Source organism: Rhagoletis pomonella, unplaced genomic scaffold (assembly GCF_013731165.1).
Source record: "Rhagoletis pomonella isolate Grant_MI unplaced genomic scaffold, Rhpom_1.0 Rhpom_scaffold_00002, whole genome shotgun sequence".
NCBI lineage: Eukaryota > Metazoa > Arthropoda > Insecta > Diptera > Tephritidae > Rhagoletis > Rhagoletis pomonella.
In genome coordinates, this window is record NW_023458556.1 from 27979459 (window position 1) to 27985195 (window position 5737).

Genomic DNA, 5737 nt, shown 5'->3' on the forward strand with positions numbered 1-5737 from the left:
TTCTTAAAAAACGAGAGCTACAAATTTTTTCTTTCCACAACAAATTTACAACAAAAAAGCTACAATTAATGCCGTTGTAACCTTTTCAATATCTCAATTCTGTCGTCAATGGGGCATGGTGTCAAGTTAGCACTACATACCAAATTTTGTTCGAAAAAGGTTCAACTCAATTTTTTCCAGAAAAACGAAAGCTACAAATTTTTTCTTTTCACAACAAATTTTAAAGTTAAAAGCTACAATTAATGGCATAGTAACATATTGGATATCTCAATTCTATCGACTAGGTGTATGGTGTCAAGTTAGCACTACATACCATTTTTTCTTAAGAAACGAGAGCTACAAATTTTTTCTTTCCACAACAAATTTTAAAGTTAAAAGCTACAATTAATGCCGTTATAACATTTTCAATATCTCAATTCTATCGACTAGGTGTATGGTGTCAAGTTAGCATTACATACCATTTTTTCTTAAAAAACGAGAGCTACAAATTTTTTCTTTCCACAACAAATTTACAACAAAAACACTACAATTAATGCCGTAGTTAACTTTTCCGAATTCGAAAAGTGTAGTGCTAACTTGACACACGTATAAAACTGCTTACATGCAAACATTTTTTTAAAATTCAGATTAAAAGGTTCGAAATTTTGATGAAAATTTGTTGTATTTTTCTAAATTTTGTAAAAATTTTGAAACTTCGACTTAGATGCCTTTAGATTAAAAGCGAAATATCAACATTAATAAACAAAAAGGAATATAAGACATCTACTTAATTGTTTTTTTACTCTCGGCTTAGAGCTAAAAAAACAAAAAACAAAAAATTAATTTTAAATGTACACACATTTTTGGTACTGTATATACATACATACATACATTTTGAACATTATTCATTGAAATGTGTCATATTTTCGAAATATCTTTTCTACTTATTTTTATTTTTTAAAAATATCAACATGTGAACACTTGTTTGTAGCACTGTATGTACGTACATAACATATGCAAATGTAAGTTAAAAATATGCACAAAGAAATCGACAATAATTATGTATCTACATATTCATATTCAATAAAAAATTGTGGTATTACTTTTTTATGTTTAACATGTCACAACACATGTTCTCGTCATAAGCTATGCCCTGAGCCTTAACAAGCCAGGTGGTGGCTTTTTCGAGCATTTTTAGCAAATTTTTATCAACCAAATCATATCACATTTCGTGCTAAATATGTCATGGTCAAACATGTGCTATAACAAAAGGAGAGCTTATTGTCGCCCTGCGGCGCAACACTAAAGAAAAAACGGAAAAGGAAATATAAAAAAATCAAAAAAAAGCTTACAAATGATGTCAATTAACCGTAATAGTTTTAAATGAATAAATTGAGCGCCGAAAAAATAAATTTATTTTTATAACTTTCATGTCTTGGTGAAACTTTTATTCAATCGTTGTCGTCAAGCTCTGCTAACGGAAGACCCAAGAAGCGTGCAGCTTCGATAGGGTATGCACATAAGGACAGAGAGGAGGTTAGTAGAGTAGGGTTCAGTGAGCATGCGAAGATATGTCTCGAATCATGGGGTGCCTCTCCGCATGCCGGGCGGGCACTGGCTTGGCACATCTGCGTTTACTCTGCTCAGGTACGAGTTTAACCTGCCGCAGTAGCCAGAGCGAAGTCGGGCTATTGTGGCCCGAGTCTCCCGAGCAGTGTTGCCAGAACTTTTTGGGCCGACCGGCTAGATTGGCTAGACTCTGGCAAAAAACGGCTAAAATGTTTTAGTGAAAATCCACATGCTTTATTTAAATAAATCGCAAGAAACGAAAGACTAGTTAACACCATTAATTTATATCGAGTGTATGAATCACTATTGTATATATCACCTGAATTCATTAATTTTAAGAGATCGTCATCTACAGTAAAATTATGGCAGCATTTTTCTTCACGTTTTAAACCGTATCTTATATATAAAATAGCGTTTAACGTTTTAACGCACATTGGATTTCTTTGCTTAGTTTTTATTATATTCATTGAACTAAATATTCGCTCTACTTGTGCATTACTTATAGGCAAAACAAGAAAACTAAAAACTAGGTTGCGAAGGTCAGCAAAAGGGTTTTCTCCTAGGGCATTTCGAAATTGATAAACTTCGGCCCAAAATTTTACAGTTGAGTCTAAATTACTCCAGGTATGTAACGTTAACCGTGTCCATTGCATCTCTATGGATGTTATTTCGTCGGCATTATATTTGTGTTTTTGTTGCTGTAGTTGAACAAATACTTTTGGTTTAATTACTCTTAATGCATTTCCAACCGAAAAAAGTAATTTTTTTTTAGTGTGGCAATATTTGTAGGGAGGCGTTGGCGTAATTCCTTTATTAAAGTGATAATAAAATAGCGACCACTTTCTCGAATTATTTTCTCGGCTTCGTGGTCAAAAGCGTTTGTGCTTACGTTTGTTTTTAAATACTCTTCAAAACTGTGATAAAACTGAGGAAATGGAGCAAGGTATGGTTCCAACGGGGAGCATATAGGATCAAATGTGTCCGCGCTAATAACCACTAGGGAGCATAGATGCGAAAGTAAAACATTGATTTCATTAAAAATCTTCATTGGGTCTGCATTATTGCTTTCGAACAACTTGTTTACTTTTTGCACCTGAAAATTAGGCAAATAGTAAAATCGGCTAAAAACGGCTAACTTTTTTTTACAAACCGGCTAACAAATCGGCTGCCGGCTAGATCGAATTTTCTCCGGCTAGTTGCTATCAAAACCGGCTAAATCTAGCCGGAAAACGGCTAAAATGGCAACGATGCTCCCGAGGCCGCCGAAGCTCTGTTTCGTCAACGTCTGGTGGTTGTGTACTTATGTACATTTAAGTCTTAACTATGCCACTTATGAATGATTTTATTTCTCGATATTTTTTTGGGGTTCCTCGTGTTTTAGTTTTTGGAAGCTTTCAGAATTTTTGGGGGGTATTATTTACGAAACTTTACGGGATTCTTCGTGTTTTACTTTTCAAAAATTTCCAAGACTTCAAAACCTTTCGAAATTTTTGCTTTTTTTACGCTTTTATTTTTGGTCATAAGGATCAAATATTAATAGATATTTCTAGCTCAAAAAATTTCAACAGTTACTAAACTTGTTTGCCTTTTCTTATAATGGCACGGTGTCTCACATTAAAATAATAAAAGTGATGAAAGCTTTATTGCAGAACGCAAAGGAAGCTCCTATTGAACGAGCGATGCGATCTAAATACGGAAGTTATATTCTTTACACCCTAATCGTTCTTGTTTTTATGTGGTTCTTGGTCTAATTCGCGGCCTAGCTTCGTTTTACTAATCAGTATAATTTTCTCGCTTCGCTTGCATTCTCTTCCGTACGTCCTACGTCACTTCATGCCCACTTGTAACTTTATTGCTAAGAAACCTTATGGAACGAGTGAACGGAACTCCGATCGAAAACGTTTACCTTCTCGCTTGCAATGAGCTAAAGCGACGTCAGTTACATTTGCTTTTTAACCAGTTATGCAGCTATAAAAATAAATAATAAATAAACAAAAAAAGTGCTACAGAAAATCCAAACAGCTTTTGCAAAATATCAAACAAAAAAAAAACACATTGCTGCCGTTTCTGCTGTCGCTCAACAAAAGCGGCTGTGCGGTTGTGGTCCGGTATATTTGGCTTGTTGTTGTTGTAGCTGTTACATCGTTACGTCGTTATTGTTGGTTTTGTTTTTCGTTTCACGTTGTCTTGTCTGGTCTGGTCCTTGAACTGTCAATACGAACGAGCGTACCAAACCGAACCGAAAGCACAACACAAAACCAGAAATCGAGGCTGATGCACAAAATTATTGCATGAAGAAAAAAGCGCCGATGAAACAGGCAAAAACCAAGCAACAATACCAGCAGCAGTCGATACACAAACACAACGAACACTGCAAAAGCACAGCATACGAAGGGAAGCAGCAAGCTGGATTGAGGTGGATGCAGTCAGTTCAGTTCGTTTTGCCTTGCAACGCCTCAAAGTTGGAGCCGCCGCATGTGTTTGTTGTTCGATTTGCTATGCTTTTAAATCGTTACTCGCTACTTTTAAAGTGGTTAATATTACCGTTCTTACTGCTGTTGGTGGTGTTGTTGTTGTTGTTACACTCCTTTCGCTTCAAGAGGCCAACAGACAGACATGCAGGCTGACTAGCCTATGGTAGGTTCGTTTGACTTGGTCGTTTGGTCGGTTGAATGTCAGTCGGTTTTAAGCCTTTGTGTGCAACTGAACAACTCCGAAACCGCACCTCAGTCCTCAGTGTCTGAGCTGTTGCGAGGTGCCACAACCCAGCCTGTCTGCCAGTCTCTGAGCACCGACACCCTAGGCATGGCAGCGGTGGCTGCTGCTCCACAGATCAGATTTTTCCTCCACCCCACCTCACCTCACTCCAGCTATAGCACCCCACTTTACCCTACTGTCGTCGAATGCATTCATTCGCTCGCATTTGCAATTATTTTGCATGCATGCTAAATAATTTATTACTTCCCGATGGCAACGAACCGGAGCACCGGGCGAATCCGGCAAACAAGCCACTAACAAACGACCGCGCAAATGGGTGAACAAACCCAGTCGCGGCGAGCCGTCAACCAGCTTCAGATTCAGATTCAGCTTCTGCTTTAGCTTCAACTCTTGCCGGCAAGGCCTTAACCTCACCGCACACTGCAGCTTCAGTTGTTTGTAGGTTCAGTTTGTTGCTCGATATTTGCCTAGCAACCACTCCTAAACTACTACTGCTGCTGCTGTTGTTGTTGTTGCCTTATCCGTTTGCGTTGCTTTGCTTGGCGCTGCTCTGCCAGTTTTAACCGGCTACTGGCGCTCACTCTAATCCTTTCATGCGCACTCATCTGCACGCTCCGGCCTGGTTCATTATGCACAGACAGGCGACTATTGCTGCTTGCTTGCTTGAATTTTCCGCTGCTGCAGCTGTGTTGATGGATCTGTTTGGTGAATTTGCTGCTTTTCATTGTTTGCATTTCTTTGTTTTTTGTTGTGTTGTGAAGCTTTTTAACGGCTCGCCAAAGTGTGCAGTAATTCGCTTTTACTGACACTACCACAATTGTCCCCCGCTCTTAAACCTCCTTTCACTCTGTGTCTTCTCGCTTTGGCTGCTACTGTACTGCTGCCCATTTGTTCCAGTCGCCACCTTCCCATTCTTTAGTTCGCTGTTGGCATAATTTCGCTTGTAAATTGCGTTTTTATATCCTCTTTACAGAGTTGAGTGTATACAGGGTGTTTTCAACCACAGCGGTCGATATATTTTCGATATTTCCCAAGAGTTTCCTGACTTCAGAGATATCCAGTATGCATGTATGCCCTAGCTGTCGTCTTGATAAAAAAGTAGTTAAAAGCACATTTTTTCGGAACTGTGACCTTTTGTAACTTTTCGAATATTGTTTTTTATTTCTTCGCAACTTTTCAGATTTTTCGGAACTTTTAGGATTTATTCGGAAGCTCTGGTAATTCTTCGCGCTTTTTTCGGAACTTTGATGATTATTTCGTAGCTTTTGGAATCTTTTGGTACTTTTGGGTTTTTTCGTAGCTTTTGGATTTTTCTGAAGTGTTGGAATTTTTCGGAGCTTTAGGTATTTTTCGGAACTTTTGAGATTTTTCGGAACTTTTTAGATTTTTCGAAAGTTTTGACAATTCTTCGGAAGTTTGATTTAACTCGTTTAACAAACTGTTGGGAACTTTTGTAAATTTTCCGAAACTT